Consider the following 25,407-nt stretch of genomic DNA (forward strand, 5'->3'; position numbering starts at 1 on the left):
GCAGGCTTACTAATTGTACCCCGGCTCAGAACCAAACACGCCAAAGCTACTTTAGTTTTTATGAAACGCACAAATGGAACAAACTTCCAGAAAACCTGAGGTCTTCACCTACGCTAGTTCTTTTAAAGGTGTCCTATATCATGCTATTTTTAGGGCATATATTATTGGTCTCAGATATATAAAATAATATAAAAAACACGTCTATGATGTGTTTAGCTCAAAATACCAAACAGATCACCCATTCTAGCCATGCCTCATATCCCTCTATTTCAGCCCTGTTAGAGAAGTGCTGATTCTGAGTCCTTGCTTTAAAAAGAAAAAAAGCTAAAGGGGTGGGAGCTAATGCCTGTTCAGACCGAGAGATTCTGAGCTAAATGCTGCCGTTATGAAACGCCATGTCATGTTCAAAACCACATCAAGGATTATTTCTGAAACAGTATGGAGCTCAAATGCCTCTTTTCTTGCAGGTTTACCACAAGGTGAGTTCCTTTCTATATCCTGCTTTTTTACACATGTGCTCTACAGTAAAGCTCTGAGTGTTAGCGATGCTTGCTAATGTAAACAAAGACCATATTACTTCTAAAATGTTGCGCATTGTTTCTGATATCAACGTTTCTGATAGGGCCGTGGGTGTAATGCCAGCCCACATTTCCGATATTTCGTCATATCGGAGGCAAATCTGGATCAGCTCCGTTGTACCCCCGTTTTTAGAGATGTGGATACAGAGGCAAAGAGAGAGGGTTTTATTTTCTGACACTTTGTGAGTTCCCTTACACACCGGGGACACATATTTATGTATAAAAGACATCAAAAAGTGCATTTTGCATGATAGGAGACCTTTAAGTCAAGTTCAAAAACCTATATTTTTACAGCTGCTTATCCAGAAGTCATTTAACTTGTTTTATCCTTACACAGCACCTACAAATACTGTATTTACAATGTTGATTTTAAACTATTGCGTATCTCTTTTATTCATGGTTTTATTAATCTGATATTCCATTGTGTTTATTTATTGTGTTTCTTTCTTTTGTCCTCTCTGTTAACTATTGTGTGTTTATGATGATGATGTAAAGCACTTTGAATTGTTTCTGTGTCTGAAAATGTGCTATATAAGTACACTAACCTTAACCTTAACCTAAAAAGACACCCAAGTGTTTATTTAAACCACCTGAATGGATGATGCAGAATATGTGACTATAAATTGAATTCAATGACTCCATTAACTAACGCGAGGTTCCATTTATCCATGCCATACAAACTACTAATATGTTCCAAACTATTAAATTCTCTCTATTTAAGGTCTGATCTTGGAACCCATGGTGCTCAGTCTGATGAAGATTTTGCCTCTGGGGGGCATTAGCCAATATTACAGGGGGTTCTGGTTTAGCCAAACAAAACCTGCATAACCAATATCTTTGGCAAGACAGAAAAACATAGCTTGTGGCAATGATGTCTTTGGACAATTAATTCATATTTTCCAGAGTTAGAGAAAAATATTGATACCACTCCCTTGCAAGTTGATGTCTTAATGCTAAGCTAACCATCTGCTGGTTGTAGCTTTCATTTAATGGATGGACAAAAGAGTCTTCTCATCAAACTCTTGGTGGGTATCGATTTTATCCAACATTTATTTCCATTTGTGTTTTATGAAATGACCAACACTGGTTTTTCTGGTAAGGGCAGTCTATTGGTGAATTCCAATAGGACAGCAAATGTGATGCATAAACATTTCTTGTGAGAATGCTAAGTTAATATTTTGGGATGTGATTGTCAAGCGTTAGACAGAAGCACCTGACAATACATAAGCAGACGTGAATTATTCTACCTTAACACAGAAAATACATGTCTATGCTGTCCCAGAACGCCTTGTTGGAGATTTTAATTTTCCATTTTTTTCTTCCGGGAACCAATTGACGTAACGACGACCCCCTCCGCGAATTGGTCCAAATGGATGTCTCAGCCTGGACTCAGCCTGAGACTGTGTGTGTGTGTGTGTGTGTGTGTGTGTGTGTGTGTGTGTGTGTGTGTGTGTGTGTGTGTGTGCGCTCCGGTCGAGCTCGGACCAGGCCTCGCCGTGCCCTGCCGTCCCGCAGACCCCACGCAGCAAGCCAGCTCACACTGTCCGCTCCGGCAGCGAAACCCCGCAATGTCCCGCCAACATGGCACCCAGACCCCACGCAGCATTCTCATCTGTTTGTCATTACTGGTGTCATTTTCTGGTTGCTAACAAACGCCATTGTAACACATAATCACTGATGTTCCGCTGTAACGGTGGTGGACTCATCAGAACAGAGTGGGCGAGCTAACCAATCAGAGCACAGTGGGCTCACAGGGAGGGGGGGCAGGAGCTCCAACAAGGCGTTTAGGACAAAGAGTGAATACTCATACTATACAGAGATGCTGTATGAGAAAATAATGTGAGTTTGGAACATTAAACAATATAAATCTATTCTAGTAGACCTGAATAATGGAATTATGATGAGTAGAAATGTCCATGACATGGGACCTTTAAGAGAGCAAACCCCCTCATTGGTATGAATGATAAAGTATGTTTATTGTTGGGTTTGAACATATTATGGTAAAACAGCGATGTGGAAATACTGGCAGATTAGGGCCAGTATTTTCCCAGTCTTAACATTTGACTTCATATATGGGGCACTACTCAAAGGACTGTGTTATAGGGCTGTCAATGCCAAAGGTATATCGATAGGACAAGACATAAGGAAGTACAAAGCTTAAAAACAGCAGCTGAGGCTGAAAAGCCTGTGTAACCCCTGTTTGGGTGGTTGATTTGTAGCCTTTTTTTCTATCTTGTTGAATAAGGAAGTAGAGGATTTTCGGTCAGGTATTTGAGATGTCCACAAAAAGAATCCTCTGAGTCAGCCATTGTTTGAAACGAGGAAGGGTGCCAAATACCTGTACTCGCTACATTCCTTAACTTTCTGGCTACTCTTCAAAAAATATATTCCTTGCAACTGCTACTAGAAAGGTTTTGTCTTGTCTATGAAGCTCTAACAGAAGCTCAATATTTCATCTAAAGTATTTTTGGTAAATGCCTGTGCCCTCCTCTGGCACAGTACTTGTCATTAGACATTAATAGCAGTGTATGAGTTCATTATAGGCTTAATGACCATAATATAATAATCTTCTATGCAATTTGCACAATCTCTTAAACCTCAGGGCAGTGAGTACCTTCTGAAGGAACGGTGTGGGTAACTCCCACACTCATTACAGATCCATACTGCAATATATTTTTGACAGATTGTATGTAACTTTCAAATGTAATTATAATGAACAGTGTAATCAGTGTAAAACAAGAAGTGTATGTCAGACAGGCATACCTAGAGCCATTAACAAGTAGGAAATGATATGGTTTAATTATATCCATATCACTTTGCATAATGTCTGCTAAATAACTGAAATCCCCATCATATTACATACATACAGTTTGCAAACAGACTCCAAACTCACCTACAACACATTCCACAACTTCAAATGTATGCAGAATAAGATGACATGCATTAAGACAAGAGGCATATGAAAATGTATAAATTAGATCTTCTGATATTATAAAATATGTATGGAAGATACTGTATATGCAATGTTCATGTCAGTGTTTGTTTGCCTGTGAATTTTGAAAAGGGGGAGATGAAGATACACATAAGTAAATCTCATTTAAATTCCTTCCATACGCTGTCACATATATTTTGCATGCAAACTATTACTTTATGGTAGATGTTACATAGGCAGAAAATATATTAAAAAAAACACTTTAAGCTTTTTCGTCAATTACACAACCATAAATAATGAAATAGTAATCCTTGTTTATGTAGTTTGTGGGAAAGAGACAAAGTTGGATTTAGATGCATTATGAATTATGGCTTAATGGCTTTTATGATTCACTCCTTACTTTTATAATGTGTGTATTTATATATTTTACGTCATAGGGCATGTGCAACTTTTTTATTTATTTCCAAAGTAACGCAAGCAAATTCATTGTATGTGAAAACCTATAGGTTTAGGGTTAGATCTGCAGCAGTTTGGTTCTTTGACTTGACATATATGATACTTTTTGTATTCAATGTTACAACTAAACATTCATTTTTACACAAGTACGAAATTCTATTAAACCCTCAGCCAGGTCTTTGCATTATGTAGAATTTACAGCAAAACCCCCACTACTCCCGGGCACCGGACGACTGGCAGGCCCTTCACTCTGCCACCTCTCCAGTAATCCATGTGTTCCAGTTTGTGCATGTGTTTAATGTAAATAACACCACAGTGAAACCCTGAATTTCCCCTCGGGATAGATAAAAGTCTGTATTTCTCTTTCTTTTCTTTCTTTTGAAACCTGGTCCTGTCTACTCAATCTATCAATCATTCTCAATACTTATTAATCCCAGGGGGAAATAAACTTTTGTGGCAGTTTGGTTGAAGTCAGTTTAATTGAATCCAATAAATACATAATCATGTAAACATAAATTGAAGTAAAAAAAAGTACTTGTTGTAGCCAGTTAGACACAGAGTCTTATGGTGCGTTCACACAGGATGTAATAGCTCCAGTTTCCCCGCGGCTGTCAGCTGTGTTTTGCGTCATTCAAAAAACACGTGCTGGCGAGGGGGCGGGGCTTGTCTCCATGTAGATACTATCGTAGATACCAACTACAACAACATTAACATAGTTTACCGTGATTTAATTGTTAATACATGTTTCAAAATCATGCCAAAATAACAACATACTGTGACTGGTTTGTAAATACCATGAATTAAAGTGTGTGTACACGACAAGACGGAAGGCAAAACCATTTTAAATGTGTTTCCTGAATGGAGATCTGAGGCTTGTAGCCTACTATGAAGCAGGATTTTCGCTGAGGGACTTCAGGGAAAACTTGGGGTTTCCGGTCCTACGACGCTGGTTCTCTTTTTAGCAAGCTAGATCTCCATGGTAACTTATGCTGTGCGGCTAACCTGGAGGGTATACTACGAAGCTGAATTTTCGTTTAGCAAGATAACTTCTGGGATTTCCGGTACTACGAAGCTGGTTCACTTTTTAGCGGGCTAGATCTCCATGGTGACTTATCCTGGAACCTAGTCTGTGCTCCGAAGCAGGATAGGTTCCAGGATAAGAGATCAACTCAGCGAAAGCACCACGTCTGCTGACCAATCAGAGCTCAGTGTGCGGAGGAAATACAGTTTAAACTGCCGTTGCAGGAAAGACGGCCGGCCAAAATCACCGACTTTGTGAACGTGAAAATGAATAGAATATCACCTCCCATCTTCAGAGCAATCTGACTATTATAACTATTATACTATTATGTTAAGAAAGCTTAATTAAATATCTGCCACAACATAAGTAACCGGATCAAAGTAACATTACGTTGCCTACAGTCCGCGGCACTGTGAGTGCAGACGTCGATGTGTCCCATTATCATTCATATCACATCATGTAACATCATAATGTATCATATATTTCCTTATTTGAGTCAGCTGAGCCGTATCTGGGCGTGCAACACTCACACATAGCCTACTGTATGCATAAATATTATTTTAAGCAACACCTTAAGTTGACGAAACACTCGAGTCAAATGTAATTAAAGTCAGATCCACTCGTGTCTTGGACGGGGCAGTGATATCATAAACCTGTTAATGTACGCATACAAACACTTTTTCTTTTACCAGGTGTATTCACCTTGCAGGTGCAGCTATGTGGCTTTTACCCTGGATAAAGTGTTTAAGTCATGGATGTTTAAAGTTTAACTTCTTCATATTTGACTAATATTATAGTTGACTTTTCATTAAGGAAGTATGACGCTGCGCTGTCAGTACGCTTCTCCATGTTTGTGATTGGTCGAATGCTCCTAGTACCACCCCTTTTATGTGAACGCGCACCTAACTAGATAGTACACGGCTGGCTTGAGCGAACGAGTTGATAGCCAGAGTTGTAGGACAGTTTAGCGAGAGCGGTTTTGTTTTGGATTAAGTCGACCGGATAACTCAAAACATATCCAGGATAGGTTGAACTAGATTCGTAGTATACCCCCCTGGTGGGGACCAGGGGGGTATACTACGAAGCAGGATTTTCGTTTAGCAAGCTAACTTCTGGGATTTCCGGTCCTACGAACCTGGTTCACTTTTTAGCGGGCTAGCTAAATTATTCTGAACGGCTAGCCTGTGCCGGAGCAGGATAGGTTCCAGGATAAGAGATCAACTGTGCGGAGTTCTTCTTCTTCTTTGCTTTAATGGCGAATCGCTTCCACTTGGAGCATATCGCCACTATACTATTGATTTATTTAATGTATAAACTGCCCATATTGTTCATGTAGAACAATGTTCACGTAAGCCTGCACATTGATTTTATTTTTCATTGAATGTAACCGTTTCAATAAGGATAAATCTATTACAGGTTGAGGTAGAAACCATGGTGGAACAGCTGATAACAACAGTGTGCAGGGTTTAAAGCAGTCATATTACAGGATAAAGGAAATACAGTTTAAACTGCCGTTGCAGTTCAAATCACTGACTGTGTGAACGTGAAAATGAATAGAATATCACCTCCCATCTTCAGAGCAATCTGATTATTATAACATTAGCGTTAAGAAAGCTTACTTAAATATCTGCCACAACAAGTAACCGGATCAAAGTAACATTACGTAGCCTACAGTCCGCGGCACTGTAAGTGCAGACGTGGATGTGTCCCATTATTATTCATATCACATCACATCATAATGTAGGCTATCATATATTTCCTTATCTGAGTCAGCTTCTTGAGCCGTATCTGGCCGTGCAACACCTACAGTGTCACATACTGTATGCAGAAGTATTATTTTAAGAAACACATTAAGTTGACGAAACACTTGAGTGAAATGTAGGCTAATTAAAGTCTGATCCACTCGTGTCTTAGACGGGGTGTGCAGTTATATCATAAACCTGTTAATGTACGCATTCAAACACTTTTTCTTTTACCAGGTGTATTCACCTTGCAGGTGCAGCTATGTGGCTTTTACCCTGGATAAAGTGTTTATGTCATGGATGTTTAAAGTTTAACTTCTTCATATGTCTAATATTATAGTTGACTTTTCATTCAGGAAGTATGACGCTGCGCTGTCAGTACGCTTTAGCGAGAGCGGTTTTGTTTTGGATTAAGTCAACCGGATAACTCAAAACATATCCAGGATAGGTTGAACTAGATTCGTAGTATACCCCCCAGGTAAGGTTGCAGGCAAAGAGATCAACTCAGTGAAAGCACTGCCTGCTGACCAATCAGAGCTCAGTGTGCAGAGTTTAATGCGATCAAGTCATATTACAGGAGAAAGGAAATACAGAAAAACTGCTGTTGCAGGAAAGACGGCCGGCAAAAATCAGAGACTGTGTAAACGTATAGATAATAAAATATCACCTCCCATCTTCAGAGCAATCTGACTATTATAACATTAGCGTTAAGAAAGCTTAATTAAATATCTGCCTCAACATAAGTAACCGGATCAAAGCTACAGTACAGTCCGCGGCATATCACATAATAAATGTATCATATATTTCCTTATCTGAGTCAGCTGAGCCGTATCTGGCCGTGCAACACTCACAGTGTCACATACTCTATGCAGAAGTATTATTTTAAGCAACACATTAAGTTGACGAAACATTAGAGTCAAATGTAATTAAAGTCAGATCCACTCGTGTCTTAGACGGGGCAGTGATATCATAAACCTGTTAATGTACGCATTCAAACCCTTTTTCTTTTACCAGCTGTATTCACCTTGCAAAGTCATGGATGTTTAAAGTGTAACTTCTTCATATGTTTAATATTATAGTTGACTTTTCATTCAGGAAGTATGACGCGCTGCGCTGTCAGTACGCTTGTCCATGTTTGTGATTGGTCGAATGCTCCCCTTTCATGTGAACGCGCACCTAACTAGATAGGACACGGCTGGCTTGAGCGATCCACTTGATAACCCGCGTCGTAGTACAGTTTAGCGAGAGCGCGTATGTTTTGGATTAGGTCAACCGGCTAACTCAAACATATCCAGGTTAGGTTGAACCAGCTTCGTAGTACAGTCCTCTGATCGATCAGGCTAAGCCAACCTGTGCATGCTCAGTCCACACTCAACAACAACAACTTCACACAGACAGAAATAAATCAGCGACTGTATTCGTCATGCCACAGACAGTCTGTGGTTTGTACATTTATAACTTTTCTCCAGTTTCTGAACAGATATGAGGAGCTAGAGCTCTGTGTGCTAACAGCTAACTGATGAGGCTGATGTTTTGGATTTCTGATTCAACGTCAGTGGCGGCAGGCTGAGATCCTCACACAAATTTGACGCTTGAGTTGAACAAATTGAACTCTCTAGAAAACGCGCCAAAACAGTCCGGAAGCCATCAAAGGAAACTGTCACAGTCTGCTCCCTCACTCACCTATTTTCTGCATTAGCATTTCTCAGTCACCTGCTAGTCACACCCTGTTTCTCTCTCACACTGTTACACCCAATGGCGGCGCCAGAGTATTTTTGTTGGGTAATCTACTGTAGGGCTAACCCAGCGCCATATAGATAGAAGAGTTGCGACATCTCCGTTCACTCCAATGGACCAGTTTTTTTTACCGCAATGGCGGATCGTGGAGCCTTTAGTGCCGAGGAAAAGGAGTCGGAGGCAGTGTGTTTAGAATGGAGTTCCACTCTTTATTATAGGTTAACATCCAGAAGGTAATACACGTCTGCTCTGCATGATAAGCTAGCAGGACTGAATAGCTAACGCTACAGGTGTTCCCACTAAAGGGTCCGTGTAGCAACACAACAAGCAAGGTGAATTATGGTCCACAATATGGTGTCACCACAAGCCTTCAATAGTTCCCCGGAAGTTTGCTTGCCGCTGACCTCCGGGGCTATCTGCGGCTAGCAGCGCGGTAGAGTTGCAGCATAATAGACCGTTCGTGATGGACTTTTAAAGGTAAGAAGACGTTTAAGATTTATATTGCGGATATTATCAGCACATCTGAGTCAAATTAACATGTGTATTAAAGGATGTTAGTGGATTATCCCTAAATCTACTGATTTACGTTTACAGATAACGGATTAGGCTAGGACACCGGATAAAGTTAGCAACACACGTTAACCATGCACAGCCTATTAATCCGTTCTCCTAATGTTATTTCAACCCAACGTTGTGGAATTAGAGAAAAAGGGCTTCTAAACGTGATTTTTTTTGTGGGGTGGAGGAATATAATATTAGTTAAATATAACATTGGGGCACGTGTGATTGTGATGAGTGGAGGTGGATAAATTACGATCTCCATTTTGGAGTAGGCCTACAAGCTAGTATAATAAAGTTAACGTCACACAATAATAAGGAAAAGAGCTATGTGTGTGATACATTGCTATTGATATGAATTTAGAGTGCATATTTGAGACTTCCAAACAGTAAACAAAAATGTAACTTATGGGCAGGGGCGGTTCTAGCAAGTTATACCTGGGGTGGCGAAAGGGTGGCATGATGTTCCAGCTGGGGGGGCAAATGTTATCTCCCCCCAAACACATTTCAACTTCAGAGACTTAATTTTCTGCAATCTCTGGTGATTTTTGTGCATGTGAATCACATAATAAGACAATGTAAAATCAACTTATCTTGAACACTTAACCCAGTCCTTGCATGCAATAAAAACGTACAACAATTAGTTTTACGGTTTTTAATATTAATATTAAACTTTCTCTCACACACACACACACACACACACACACACACACACACACACATACACATACACACTAATATTAATATGCCAAATGAGTCGTTACTAAAGTTATGTATAATAAATTGATTTAATACAAGCACATTGAATTTCTTTTTAAAGTAGCCTACAGTACTTGAAATTACATTTACTAATTTACCTTCCTCCCCTGAGGCACAGTATCATATTTTGTTTTTGGTAAAATCTTAATTTGTAGAAGAAACCCCAGCACATACACTGTGTGTGTCTGTGTGAGTCTGTGTGTTGTTTTTGTGTGTGTGGGTGTACATGCATTGGGAATGTCCAGTTTTTCCAGGTGGGGTTTGTGTTTGTTAAGGAGCCTATACATTACATTACATTACATTACATTGCATTTAGCTGACGCTTTTATCCAAAGCGACTTACAATAAGTGCATTCGACCAGGAAGATACAACCTTTAAGAAAACAGAATCATATAAGTACATCAGGTTTCATAGAGCCAAACATTTCAAGTGCTACTCAACTGGCATTTAGAAAGCCAGCCCTTTATTAGTATATAAGTGCTTTGTTAGTAATTCTATCGCTCGAAGTGGAGTCTAAAGAGTGGATGTAATGTATGAATCTCAGAAATGTACTTAAGTAAGTTTACATTTAGCCTACTTTAGTAATGCAATTAGTTCCTTTCTACTGGTTGTGCAAGTCCCCAATGTGCAGGTGTAAACTAATAGTAATATCCAGTGTTATGATAGTGTGCAGCCCAGCAGAGGCCAGCCTGCTCTACTTCCAGACTTCACCACCAGCATCTCCTATCTCCTCACACATATACATACATACATTTGCACACAGTACAGTATACAAAGATTAAGCCAATTTAAGGCGGCGGTTATCATGCTGTCCAGCAAAGCGTTTAACAAAAATATCTAGGTCCAGTGCCTTTGCACGCTCACTCTCAATGCTGAGCACAGCTAAATGTGTCAACCGCTTACTTGCCATTGTTGACCGCAGGTGAGTTTTAACAAGCTTCAAGGTTGAGAAGCTGCGCTCACACCCAGCACTACTCACTGGCAAAACAGCGGCAATCTTGCATAAACAAAAAAGTTCAAACAGGACGTTCTTAAAAGGATCCAGGAACTTGACTAAGTCTATCAAAGTGGTGGGAGTCTCTTTTCCCTTTGCCCTGTTTCTTTCAAAAAGTCTTCTTGCCTGATTTATTTCGTTCTTCAGATCTGGCAAATCTGAGCCATAAGCTTCTGCAAATAACAACACCATTTCTTCCTTCAAGAAGTTGCTGCTTGACGGATTTAGAGCCTGTATTCCCTCCATTATGCTACAGTTGGACTTTGAGAAAAGTTTCTCCATCTCACCAATCATGGAGTTTATGATGGGAAGGAATATGTTTACCCTAAAGGCCTCTTTACTGTCAACTTGGGTTCTCTGTCCAAGTGTGGATGTGACTACACCATCATCTAGTCTGCTTGCTGTCTGTGTGGCTCTTTTCTGTTTGATCACTTTAGAAATATTGCAATTATCACATGTTTCAATTACTGTATTCCACAGCTCATTGAAGGTTTCCCCTTCATTGCGATATTCCTCCAAAGTCTGCCTGAGGGTCTCGATCAGATCAATAGCTTTGCAAAGGTCTATTTTCGATGACTGGAGCATATCTGATAAGAGCTTTGTGTCACCTAGGACCTTTCTGAACACTGTAAGTAGAGCAATGAACTTAATGTCAATTTGACAAAGTAGCCCACGTGCCTCTACAGCCCTGGTAGGATTGGGCTCATCTGAGATTTCTTCCAATACTCTTATTACTGCAGTCAACCTATCCATGAGGTTTCGACAAGCAATGTAGCGGCAGGTCCATCTGGTGTCGCTAAGTCTCTGTAGTTCCCGTGGTGGGCCACTGAACATTTCTTTCTGCACTTCAAGCCATCTTTGGTGGACATATGAGGTTGACATGAACACATACAGCTTTTCCAACAACGAGAAAAAACATCCAGCTTCAGGTACCTTTTTCACACAGTCTACAAGAACGAGATTTAAACAGTGTGCATTGCAGTGGACATAGAATGCATACTTGGCTACTTGCTTCACTCTAGCTTGGACTCCAGAACATTTTCCACTCATCACTGCAGCGCCATCGTATCCTTGACCCACTAGATTCTCTCTGTATTCCAGCCCATAGTTCTCCAAGCAGGAAATTATTTTATCCGTTAAACTACCTGCATCTAAGTGTTCTGCTTCCAGGTACTCAAGGAAGCTCTCCTGTACCACACCATCATAATAGTACCTTACCACAAGGGACATCTGCTCCTTTTTGCTGGCATCTTTTGTCTCATCAGCCATAACGGAAAAATGCTCACTGGCTTTAACTTCATTTATAATTCCCTCTTGCACCATTCCTGCCAAACATTCTAATATCTCATTTTGAATTATTTTACTTGTGTACTTTGCATTTCTGGGCCCCTGTGACAATCTTTTTTTAATAAATGGATCATGGTCACTGACAAGATTCAATATCTCAAGGAAATTTCCTCTGTTTTCTGATGTTTCAGTTTCATCATGTCCACGTTGTGCAATATTCTGAGTAGCTGTGAGCAACAAAACTTCAGCCAAGGTTTTTATGTATTTTTGATTTTCCAGTACTTGTTTTTGATTTTCAGCTCCCATCATTCCCAGGACAGATGTGTTTGTTTCAGCCATTCTTTTGTGTTCACCCCATGAGATCATTGCATTAATATGTGTCTCTGACTTAGCATGTACATTAAACCCACTATCCCTAAAAGTGGCCTTTTTCCAATTGGAATATCCACTGTCAGATGCATAAACAGTCTTAGGGGCATTTGTAGGGGCAAAATGTCTGCATGCAAAGCAATATGCTGCATCCTTAGATTGGGAATATTCCAGCCAGGTATGCTCTTTACACCACTCACTGTGGAACGATCTTCTTGCCTGTCCTTGTAGGGTTTTCGGAAAGGCTGAAAGATGTGGCTGCATTGGTCCATCGGTTTTATATTTTGATACATCTAAAATGACAGAAAATAAGCAAATAGGGCCATTCATTTACTACTGTATCAGTACTTACTAAACAATTCAACTGTCCTATACTCAAATCCATTCGCCCACTCACAGCCTAGTGTGAGGGACCTTGCATTAACTTCAACATATTATAGTGTGCCTAGACCATGAACAATTCTGAACATGTAGGATACAAAGTATGAACTCAATAGGCTACCACAGGCTATACACTAGCCAATATCTGAGAACATGAAAGCCATGTTGTTATATTGAAATAAGTTAACAGTGAACTAACATACTGTACCATGTGGTCCAGCTGGACTTTTAGTACTGATCTGACTGCCACTGCTCCTGTCTGTCTGTCCAGCCCTGTTCTGCTCTCCCCCTCTTTCTGGGTCTCTGTCTTCTCTCTCAGTGGCTCTGTCTCTGGTGTTTTGTTCTTCACACTCATCACTAAGTTTTTCTTCATTGCTCATTCCTCCCTTACTCTTGCTTTTCTCTTCTCTTCCTTGACTGTTCTCCTGCCCCTTGCTCTGCTCTTCTTCACATTTGTCTGGCTCTCCTCCTGCCTTTGCCTGGCTCTGCTCTTCTTCACCTTTGTCTGACTCTCCTCCTGCCTTTGCCTGGCTCTGCTCTTCACCTCTGTCTGACTCCCCTCCTGTCTTTGTTTTTTTTGGTTGAAAAAAGCTGGCTATGCCACCACTTTTCTCCTTCCTTTTCATTTTTGCATCTGCTACTTGGACCTACAATATTCAAGAAGAGGAGGGGGAGGGGGGGGTTAAATCTCACGATAAATACATTTTTGAGGCTTGTAAAGGGAAGAAGACAGGCACCTCTCACTCCCACTCTGCTCTTCCAAAGCGCCGCTCCCCCTCCCTCCCGTTGAAATTATGAAGTAAAGGCGTATAGTAATCATAGATAACACGGCAGGGTCCGGGACAGTTTGTTTTCATCTGATTTCAAAATAAGTCTTGGCTTTCAGAAAATTAAACTTGTTTCGGAAAATTCAGATGATAAATATAGCTTTGAAGCTTGTAACGGCATAATTACAAGCGGAGAACGGAGTAACTTGACGTCACAGCAGCAGGCATAAGAACAGCCGGTGTTTCTCGTGAGTGTTTTCCCCGGGAAACAAACACAATGCACACAAACGCAAAAATACACACACACACACACACATACATACACTCACGAGCTTCCCCCAGACCAGTCATACAAACGAAAATATTATTCAGATTGATGGATTCCAGAGAAGAGGAAACTTTGAAGGCCTTTTTCTCAAAACGATGACTCTGTGACATTCATTATATAACGTGACATATTTTGCTTAATATTACAACAATAATCCTGATATCATTAGAAAGCTAGGAATATCCTCTTTTCAACAGTGTATACCAGGGATTTCGATAGAGCAAGTCCCATATAGGCAAATTATAGCTTACCCAACTTTCACTCCGACCGACTCCGTGGACTTTTTCCAGTAGGGTGCAACAACAGCGCAGCAGCGAGACGATGAACGTGACACGAATTTCCCGCGGCGGGTGCAACCATTTGTTTTCTTTATTTAGGGGGGGGGGGGGGAGGGAGAGTTCATTCTAAACTATTTAGTAAAACGTTTACACAAACTTTGGAGAAATGTCACAAACATTTATAATCAACATTTAAAAAAATATTAATAAATTCATTGCCTACATTTAGGGTGGCAACTGGGGTGGCAAGGCATTTTTCTGAGGTGGCAGCTGCCACCCCGTGCCACCCCGTAGAACCGCCACTGCTTATGGGTGAGTGTTTTTAGTGTATTCTGTTGATTATTACCTGTCTGTATTATGTTTCAGCTCAGCTGATTTTGAAATGATGGCAAAAATAATTCAAAGCAATACACAACAGCAACAGGCTCTTTAACCAAGGCAACCAAGTAAACCAGTTAAGTTAACCAAGTATATGTTAACAAGTAAACTAGCTGTTCACACTATTCCTAATATACATAAATATTAGCATTTTTAGCATAGTATTTTAAAAACATATTGATGTAAATACATACACATATCGGTATGTTGTATAAATATTGCAAATCAAACCCTTTATTCACTACTTATTACCAAAAATCGTAGTTCTATCTCCGGTAATCATGCATTCAAATGTCCCGCCACTATGTAACTATGTATTGAGTCTCCCTGAACCACGTGATGATCAAGCATTTTGGTCCTCCGCTATCGTAACTCTGGCGCTGGGCTAACCCATACAAAACATCCTCACTCCCAGGTCGGCCTATGTTGACGTTATGTCAAGTCCCCTGTGTCGGCTTTTTCCAACGCAAGGGGGCGGCCCTTCGCGTACATTTTCAACTTTCCGGGATGTCCTTAGGCTTCTATATAGCTCCCTAAACGTATGTTGTAGACCAGGGGTTCCTAAACTTTTCAGGCCGCGACCCCCAAAATAACAGTGCCAGAGACTATTTTTTAATCATCTCGCGACCCCCACTTTGGGAACTGAAGGATTATTTGAATTATTTGAAGTATTAAAGTAACGTGTTATGGCAGGAAAGTTCAATCTGGTATATTCCTTTTAATGTCACCTTATATATATATTCATGTGTGTTAAATTTGAAGGGACAAAGTATCTTTTCCCTCCCCCAATATATTGAGGTGAAGTCCTTGTGTTTAGAGAGAGATGTGAGCTGGGGACACCCTTATTTGGGAATAGGGCCAAGACGCTGGAATGTTTCCCTCGTAAAAGAAGGGTGTGCGTTACACAATCTTGTAGCAGATGTGTGTGTGTTTTCATTGCAGTAAATATATGTGCTACAGGATTACTGGTCAACTATACCTCTGTTCTTATTCTTTCATGTGTGGGTACTAAATGGCTACAAACATCGTGGAGAAATTAGCTTAAACATCTTTTATTACTCTATATGAAATGGAAGCAGTTTTTTATGACAGGGACGAGAGAGTTGGGGGAGGGGACACATTCCGAAGAGTTTCAGCATGTCAATTATCAGGGGAATCGACTTGTTTTCAATAGATATGTGTGGTTGGTTACTTTGTATTAATAATAACAGTATGTGTAAAGGAAGCTGGAAATATACAATGTGAAACCTTTTATTTGAAGTAAAGATGTGAACAATAGCTCAAACAAATGGAGGGGCTATAGGACAAATGAGTGTGTTCTCTATATGAGGCCTGTGTGAAGTTTGACTATTTGAAAAGCATCTCTAATACTGCTTAAGAGCATAGGTAATGTGTTCCTCGTTGTTATTGATATGAAAGTAATTAACATGTATTACGTATATTTAGCCAACTATAACAACTATATCTTAAAACATACTTTTAACTTGTGTGTGGCAGCCTGAGGCGGGAAGATGGACTCAGGGACAAAGGGCCATAAAGGAGATGTGTGTGTGCTGGCTGCAAGATGTGAAATAAGATAAGGAAACTTGTTGTTGAGAGCCGGTTCGTACCAGACACCAAAAGGTGTCTGGTCTTCGTCAAACTGAAAGAGACTTTTTGTTTCCGGGTTTCTTCTGCTGTGTCGCACTGATTGGGTGCGACAGGCCATGTGTTGGTCTCTCCCAATAAGATGACCTCTGGGGGAAAGCAGGCACACACCTCCTCCTGTGTTTTAGTATGAAAGCCTGTGTTTTCCTTTGGTTCGCGCTCTTGTTTTTCACCGGCCGTTCCTGAGACCTGTCTCACACGGTGGTAGAACCTGAGCCCGGAGTACTCTGCAGAGTGCTTCGTGATTTCTTTGTATTTGTATCGTTACTGTTTATCATTAAAGCAAGATTATTGTTTAACTTGTATTCTGGTGTTTCTTAATCCCTTCCTTTTTTACGAATTTACCCAGCTTAGCAAACGACACGCGGAGACGAGGTTGGTTTTCAACATCCTCCAAATCTCCAACAAGTGGTGAACCCGACGTTTCTGAGTGGGGTGTTTTCGGGGAAGAGACCACCAGCAGCAAGCGGACGGAATAGTCCAGGGCTAAACATCTCGGCCTCTTCTGACAACTACAAACAGAGCTCTGTACAATAGGCTACCAGGTGAGCAGACACGATTTAATTCGAAACCTGTGATTTGACCATATTCCAAATTTTAGGGTTGTCAGACGAAGTTTACAGTGTTTTTTATAGTAACAATGCAAATGCGTGTTTTAGTTGTTAAAATCGGATATTGAGTTCCGACAGGCCAGAAGGGTATTGAAGTCCCGGGCTTGAAAGTGGAGGTATTCAGTCCCCACAGTTAGACTGTCTAGAGAAGTCAGTTGGTTGTATTAAGTCTCCATATAAGACTGACTCAAAATAACGAATCCACAGCTCGACGGGGCTGGAGATGAGTTATTTTTTATAAGTGATCCAAAGGAGAGTAACGCAAACTTCAGAAAGTCATTCTGAAGTGACCGGGCCTCACTATATCCTTTGGTGTGTTGTGAATATTTACTGGTAACAAGGACAGTAAGTCAGATCAATAGATATGAAGTCTGTGAATATTTACTGGTAACAGAAACAGCCTAAGTCAGATGAATAGATACGAAGTCATAATGAAAGGAGAATTTCAACGAGAGGAGCGTGAGTTAAGAGCTTACGAGGACAGTGGGTTCAAGCAGAAAAATTGAATAAAAGGATAGCAGAAGTGTTAATTGTTGAAAGAAGCCCCCCTTTTCCAAAGGAGAGGCTGAGAGCTACAGCAGGGGAGAGAGAAGGGGGTGTCAGTATTTGTCTGTGAGAGTTCCCCCCACCCTTTTTCCTCTCGAGAGCAGCAGCAGCAGCCCGGAGTGTGTCTGCTTGCTTTTTTCTCTAGTGATCTGAAGTTGGAGTGAAATACATAGAAAATTAACAGATCAAGGTGTGATTTGAAGTGGTAGATATATTGAAATAAATAAGAAACAATGATTTGCTGCTATTTGAATATAGTCTTTGAGAACTGATTGATACCGTTGCATTGCGTTTTGAATTTCATGGTATTTGTCATTAACTAAGGATTGTACTTAATTATATTCCAAGGGGGAAATTATATTAAATACAGGAACAAAAGAGTAGAAAGTAAAGAGAAGGTTTTTGTAAATGTGTCAGTCAGAGGGAATCTGTTCATGTTTAAGCATGACAGAGGTCCTGCACGAGGTTTTGCTCCAGCCATCTCACACAGTTTCACAAAGGGGTGATTTGTGAGGGGCTGGAGCGGAGGCAGCTGCAGGGCGCAGTGAGACAGAAAGACAGGAGAAATGAGACGGTTTGAAGAAGTATAGAGAGAGTACAGGTTATATAGAGTTACTACTATTCTGGAAAATGTCATATTGTTTTGTGAGTAACATGAAATAAGAATATATTTACTAGATATAAGAACAACAGGCTTATCTAGGTTAACAGAACATTGCTATTAACCAGTTTCAGCTGCAACTATCCTATCTTTGTTCTAAAGAGAACATACGTTGCATTTACAATTAATATTAAGAAATGTTCACAATTGATACCATTAAAGACCGTTTGGGATTAATAGGACGAGTTTGTCATAAACATTCGTGCTTAGATGGAATAAAAGTGTTGAGAGATGTTCTCAAAAATGGGAGTTTTCACAATGCTTTTAGTTTTTATTGAAACAATTAAGTAATAAGGACAGAAAAATGTTCCGTGATGATTTATTTAGGTTTCAGCTTTAGTAATAATGAAGATTACATTTTGTAATAATTCCTTTAAGTGTTCCAAAAATATATTCATTAACTGTAGTCAGATTACTTGTTTTAAATATATAGCGCTGGATACAGTTAGTTTTGTATTCTGTTACAAATCTAACCATGCTTGTAACACACAACTTAGATAAACAATTTGAAAAGAATAGAATAAGCAAGAAGATTAAAGATGAATCTATAGTGGTTAAGAAAAGTTTTTGTTTTGCCTATTAACTGAGAACTGAAGTAATGAAGAATAGGAAGACTGTTACCATTGATGGGTTTAACATTCACATGTTTCAGCATTCCTGACCATATAGACACTCAGCTGTTTTATTTTGTAACCCGCTGGGGGAGAGATTTACATTGAGTTTTTCTCAGTAGCTGATTTGCTGTGATTACAGCAGCATTGGATAGTTGTGCGCCACCTTTGGGTTGTACTCTGAATCAGGGTGTTGGTGAAAAGTTGCTCATTGCAAACAGAAGAACTGTGCAAAGACCACATCTCAGAGGAGGGTTTCACAGTTTGCTTGTGCCTCGTTGTCAAGGCAACAGTGGTGTGAAGAGGTACTGCAGTTTTGGGGGATTTCTGCGGCACAGAGGACAACGTGTGTCTGCTGATTGTATCACATTGATCCAGAGGTCCCTTCCCCCTCAGGACATCACAATGCCAGAGAGAGTTTCCTTGGAGCCCACTGACCAGGGCCGGTTCTAGCTTTTTGGGGGCCCTGCCACTGACTACAGCTGAAGAGGACAATGAATCATTGACTGTTCTCAATATGACAAGATCTTGAGACAGGCTGGTCTCAGTCTGTTCAGACTCTGAAGAAATCATGCAATGATTTTACAGCATAACTGTGCAAGAGTTTATCAGAAGGTGGTGTAGAACGGTATGCTTAGTGTTTAGGAAGGGAGGCTGATTGTTTAATGATGGTCTGGAATGCTGAAAGGGTTAAGGTTTAATATCCTTGTTTGGCAAACAAGACATCTGATTATTATGTCACACATGATAATCTTGACATAGTGACTAGCTATGGGTAAACGTGTGGACGTTATACCATTATTATCATGAACTAAAAATAAATAGGGAAATAGTATCTGGTTAAAGATGAATGGATTTCATATCCTAGAGAGGAATAGTTATATTGTGAATACTTCACAAGGTATTTACTAATGTATTTTGAAGAACACACAAGAACACAGGTCCAGTTTTGTTTTTTTCTAGATTACATTTTCCATTACCAAAACTGTTCAGCTTAGGTCTAGCTTTAGACTTTGATAGTAAAAGAGTATTTAGGCTTATTTTTGTATATCTGACATTTTTTAAATATGTTGGCTATTCACTAGATAGAGAGATGGCATTACTCTCCATTTGTTGAGAACATTTCTGGAGATTAAATATTTGTTTCATTCCTAATATTCCTATTTAGGATGTAATTTGAGAGTAACAAGGCTGATGCTGAAATTGGAAAATATGTTTTACATTACATTACATTACATTACATTGCATTTAGCTGACGCTTTTATCCAAAGCGACTTACAATAAGTGCATTCGACCGGGAAGATACAACCTTTAAGAAAACAGAATCATATAAGTACATCAGGTTTCATAGAGCCAAACATTTCAAGTGCTACTCAACTGGCATTTAGAAAGCCAGCCCTTTATTAGTATATAAGTGCTTTGTTAGTAATTTTATCGCTCGAAGTGGAGTCTAAAGAGATGAGTTTTCAGTTTGCGTCGGAAGATGTGTAAGCTATCTGCTGTCCTGATTTCAATGGGGAGCTCATTCCACCATTTTGGAGCCAGGATAGCAAACCCACGTGTTTTTGCTGACGGGTACTTGGGTCCCCCTCGCAGTGCGGGTGCAGCGAGCTGTTTGGCTGATGCAGAGCGGAGTGCACGTGCTGGGGTGTACGGTTTAACCATGTCCTGGATGTAGGAAGGGCCAGATCCATTCGCAGCATGGTACGCAAGTACCAGTGTCTTGAAGTGGATTCTAGCAGTTACTGGAAGCCAGTGAAGGGAGCGGAGGAGCGGTGTGGTGTGGGAGAATTTGGGAAGGTTGAAGACCAGACGAGCCGCTGCATTCTGGATGAGCTGCAGAGGTCGGATGGCACATGCAGGTAGACCAGCCAGGAGGGAGTTGCAGTAGTCTAGGCGTGAAATGACGAGAGCCTAATGTAATGTAATGTAATGTAATGTAATGAAAATATGTTAGTGGTTTACATGATGTAAAAAAAAAAAAAAAAAAAAAAAAAAAAAAGATTTTGTTTGTTCAACCTCCAGTTAGATCTGAAACAGTAATAATGATTGATTTGGCCAAAGCTTAGTTTAACATCCTGATGTAACATTATGAGGTATGTTCACTTCTAAGGGTAAACAAATTGATAAAATGAATTATTATTATTATTATTGATTAATTTGGAATATTAATTCAAAAGGCCGTTTTCTGCAGGTTCACTTAAGAATGCCGTGCATGAACATTTGTCAGAACATTTGTCAGGTATTGTGTTTCCTAGGGGCGGTATATTAATAAAGTGTATTGATCATTTGTTTGTTAAACATCTGAAGAAAATGGTGCTGCGAACACGAGAAAAACTTTGTTGCATTGGTTGACATCAACACAATGATGTCACTAGTACAACTCCAGCTAGTAGAATATTAAAGTCTCTGCAGAGCACGACACATGGCCAATGAAACTGAGACCAAATGACCTTTGACCCTGACTGACAGTGTGACTTGAGAAAAGCACTATCAATGACTGACTCTGGGGCTGACCAAACTTGACTTTACAACCTGACAGTGTGGGTGTGAATGAATTTCTGCATGTGATCAGTGTAACTGCATGATTCTAAAACAATAACTAACCGAGCATGTCTTTGGACTAATACATTATTTTGGAGCTCCATGGGAAACACAGGTTTCCTACAATTCCACGCATTTGGAAAAATGCACATGTGACCCGTTTCTAATTCCCACAGGAGTTGGCGGTTTGCAAATGTAAAACTCAAAACTAAAATCTAAAGATTCTGTTTCTTTTAGGACTGCCAGCTGGAAATGAACACTTATTTTCCCTGGAGTGTTTACTGTGAAAGATGATGGATATACTTTTGTGAATGATGTTTGGTATTTTCTTATAACCACTGGTTACCTGAAGGTTTTCTTCCCATACAGGATTTTATTACACATGTTTACATGTGTAAAAAGGGGGAGTGTGGGATATTTTCATTTAGGGACTGGAAGAAACCTGCCGCCCCAACTCAGATGTTCAATCTGACCATTGATTGACAGTTTTAGATTTAACCTGCTCCATATCTGGGGATAAGATAATGTTTGATTAATGTTGACATGTTTCTAATATTGATTGAGTTATAACAGGTAACACAGATGCAGAATCAGTGGCCAAGGGGCTACTGAGAGAGGTAATTCCAGAATGAGAATGAGAAGGTGAACTGTGATAATGAAAACAATTTTGTAATATTTCAACAGGTATTAAAGTAACTGAGGTTTGAAGTGTAGAAAGAACATATTACAGCTAAGTTAAAACATAGTAATGTAATGAGATAGAATTTAATTTAGACAACATCTTGTAACTAGCCTGGTAAAGAAGTAAAAGCCATAGACTGTTTAGATCATTATGGGGATGTACATTTAATTTAAAGTCATAATAGAAAGACATTTGATGACAGTATGTTGGATTTCTGTATTCATTTTTCAGCTTGATAATATCCAAGCAGTGACAGGTAGAAGCAGTCTCGCCTGGAAATTATTCACTTTGTCAGTATCATGATTTTAGTTGTTTTTAATCCATAACATTAGTGTGTTCCATTACCAGAGACGTTAGCAGTTCATATTATATTTAGATTTTAAATGGGATCTCAAAGATTTCATTTATAATAACACAGATGCTTGTCAGGAATTCAGAGCTATTGAGATATGTTATTTAGTTCACCTGAAGATGTTGGGGTTTAGTTTGTTGACACAGGCCAAGTATTAGAATTCTGAAGCGGCCTACCAGTGGTGGGTCAAACACCTGAGGGCCCAGAAGCACTGAGCGTAGACTTGAGGGGTGGGTATCAGATTTCTCCACACAGGTTGCTGACGCCAAAAGGGGGACCCGAGGAGCAGGAGGCCGACACAGCGGAGTTCGTCAGGCCTACGTGACTCAACCCCAGGTTCTCCGGCCTCTACAGAGTGACCCAGAGGACATCTCATGCAGTCCGCCGAGGAGCAAAGGGGGACATCTGGTACTACTGGAGCCAGTGTGCGGCGAGGAACACTCCGGCTAGGACCTTGGAGGACATCAGGATGGACCTGGCTATCGTCAACGCGGACATCCCTACAGCAGACGACTTGGAAGCAGGCATCAGGGGACTGGAGGAGAAGGACCTCGCGGACATCCCTACAGCAGACGACTTGGAAGGAGGCGTCAGCGGGCTGGGGGACTTCTCGAGGCAGCAGAGGAGTCTACTTCTCTCTGATCAGATTAATCAGTTCCACCTTTGAAGGAAAGGCCGCATCTCCCCCTCCCTATCAGCTGCCCTTGTTGGCGTATTCCGCTGAGGGGGGGGGCCCTGATGATTCAACAACACGCAAGGATGCTGCTTTCTGGCACTCAGGCTCTCACTCTGATAGTTTCTTCACTGTCATTGGAGGTTGTTTTCTGTTCCCAAAGGTTTAATAAAGGGGGACAGACACAGTATCAAAGAATGACAGTACTTTTGTTTCAAATGTCTTATGTGTGTTGGTCTCGTGAAGCGAGACCAAAAAGGGGGAATTGAAGGATTATTTGAATTATTTGAAGTATTAAAGTAACGTGTTATGGCAGGAAAGTTCAATCTGGTATATTCCTTTTAATGTCACCTTATATATATATATTCATGTGTGTTAAATTTGAAGGGACAAAGTATCTTTTCCCTCCCCCAATATATTGAGGTGAAGTCCTTGTGTTTAGAGAGAGATGTGAGCTGGGGACACCCTTATTTGGGAATAGGGCCAAGACGCTGGAATGTTTCCCTCGTAAAAGAAGGGTGTGCGTTACACAATCTTGTAGCAGATGTGTGTGTGTTTTCATTGCAGTAAATATATGTGCTACAGGATTACTGGTCAACTATACCTCTGTTCTTATTCTTTCATGTGTGGGTACTAAATGGCTACAAACATCGTGGAGAAATTAGCTTAAACATCTTTTATTACTCTATATGAAATGGAAGCAGTTTTTTATGACAGGGACGAGAGAGTTGGGGGAGGGGACACATTCCGAAGAGTTTCAGCATGTCAATTATCAGGGGAATCGACTTGTTTTCAATAGATATGTGTGGTTGGTTACTTTGTATTAATAATAACAGTATGTGTAAAGGAAGCTGGAAATATACAATGTGAAACCTTTTATTTGAAGTAAAGATGTGAACAATAGCTCAAACAAATGGAGGGGCTATAGGACAAATGAGTGTGTTCTCTATATGAGGCCTGTGTGAAGTTTGACTATTTGAAAAGCATCTCTAATACTGCTTAAGAGCATAGGTAATGTGTTCCTCGTTGTTATTGATATGAAAGTAATTAACATGTATTACGTATATTTAGCCAACTATAACAACTATATCTTAAAACATACTTTTAACTTGTGTGTGGCAGCCTGAGGCGGGAAGATGGACTCAGGGACAAAGGGCCATAAAGGAGATGTGTGTGTGCTGGCTGCAAGATGTGAAATAAGATAAGGAAACTTGTTGTTGAGAGCCGGTTCGTACCAGACACCAAAAGGTGTCTGGTCTTCGTCAAACTGAAAGAGACTTTTTGTTTCCGGGTTTCTTCTGCTGTGTCGCACTGATTGGGTGCGACAGGCCATGTGTTGGTCTCTCCCAATAAGATGACCTCTGGGGGAAAGCAGGCACACACCTCCTCCTGTGTTTTAGTATGAAAGCCTGTGTTTTCCTTTGGTTCGCGCTCTTGTTTTTCACCGGCCGTTCCTGAGACCTGTCTCACACGGTGGTAGAACCTGAGCCCGGAGTACTCTGCAGAGTGCTTCGTGATTTCTTTGTATTTGTATCGTTACTGTTTATCATTAAAGCAAGATTATTGTTTAACTTGTATTCTGGTGTTTCTTAATCCCTTCCTTTTTTACGAATTTACCCAGCTTAGCAAACGACACGCGGAGACGAGGTTGGTTTTCAACATCCTCCAAATCTCCAACAGAACCCTTGTTGTAGACGACTTGAGATTGCGAGCGAATGCTACCCGCAGATCCATTCTCACAGCATTTATCAACCTTTTTCTAACTCAATATCAAGCCACACTTATTGTTTTTACTTCTTTATTTTAATTGAATAATGTAGGACTTTTGTTGCTGTCAGTTATGGGGAGAGTAGGGGCTCAGAATACTGAAATCTGTATTGTTTCTGCGTTTTTTCCTTCTAATTTTGTATTCTTTTCTAAACCACACACTAGGGGTGTAACGGTTCACAAACATTTCGGTTCGGTACGTACCTCGGTTTTTAGGTCACGGTTCGGTACGTTTTCGGTACAGCAGAAAAAATTATCACAAAACATAATATATATATATATATTTTTTTATTATTATTAAACTGTGAATAATGTATTCACTCAAATAAATACAAAATCTAATAAAATAAACATTAAGGTGTAGCATTTGATGAACTGAAATAATCTGTATTTGAACTTTACTGTACTAGTACTCACAAAACATAAACTATTAGTTTTGGGTTTTTAATTATTATTAAACTGTGAATATTCACTCAAATAAATACAAAATATAATAAAATAAACATTAAGGTGCAGCATTTCGATGAACTGAAATAATATGTATTTGAACTTTACTGTACTAGTACTCACAAAACATAAACTATTAGTTTCGGGTTTTTAATTATTATTAAACTGTGAATATTCACTCAAATAAATACAAAATATAATAAAATAAACATTAAGGTGCAGCATTTCAATTAACTGTACTCGTACCTAAGCAGCCAGTTTGACATTATGACTTGCTTGTCATTGTATTTTCATATTTTA

General features: G+C 40.0%; 1 long non-coding RNA gene across 1 annotated transcript; it reads left to right on the forward strand.

Moving 5' to 3' along the window:
* Positions 1-8,321: 8,321 nt before the first annotated feature.
* LOC307038541 lies at positions 8,322-24,464 on the forward strand. Its single transcript, XR_013808017.1, has 2 exons — positions 8,322-8,943; positions 16,563-24,464. It is a non-coding gene; the product is annotated as an uncharacterized lncRNA (long non-coding RNA).
* Positions 24,465-25,407: the final 943 nt, after the last annotated feature.

This window comes from Notothenia rossii (assembly GCF_949606895.1).
Source record: "Notothenia rossii genome assembly, chromosome: 5".
NCBI lineage: Eukaryota > Metazoa > Chordata > Actinopteri > Perciformes > Nototheniidae > Notothenia > Notothenia rossii.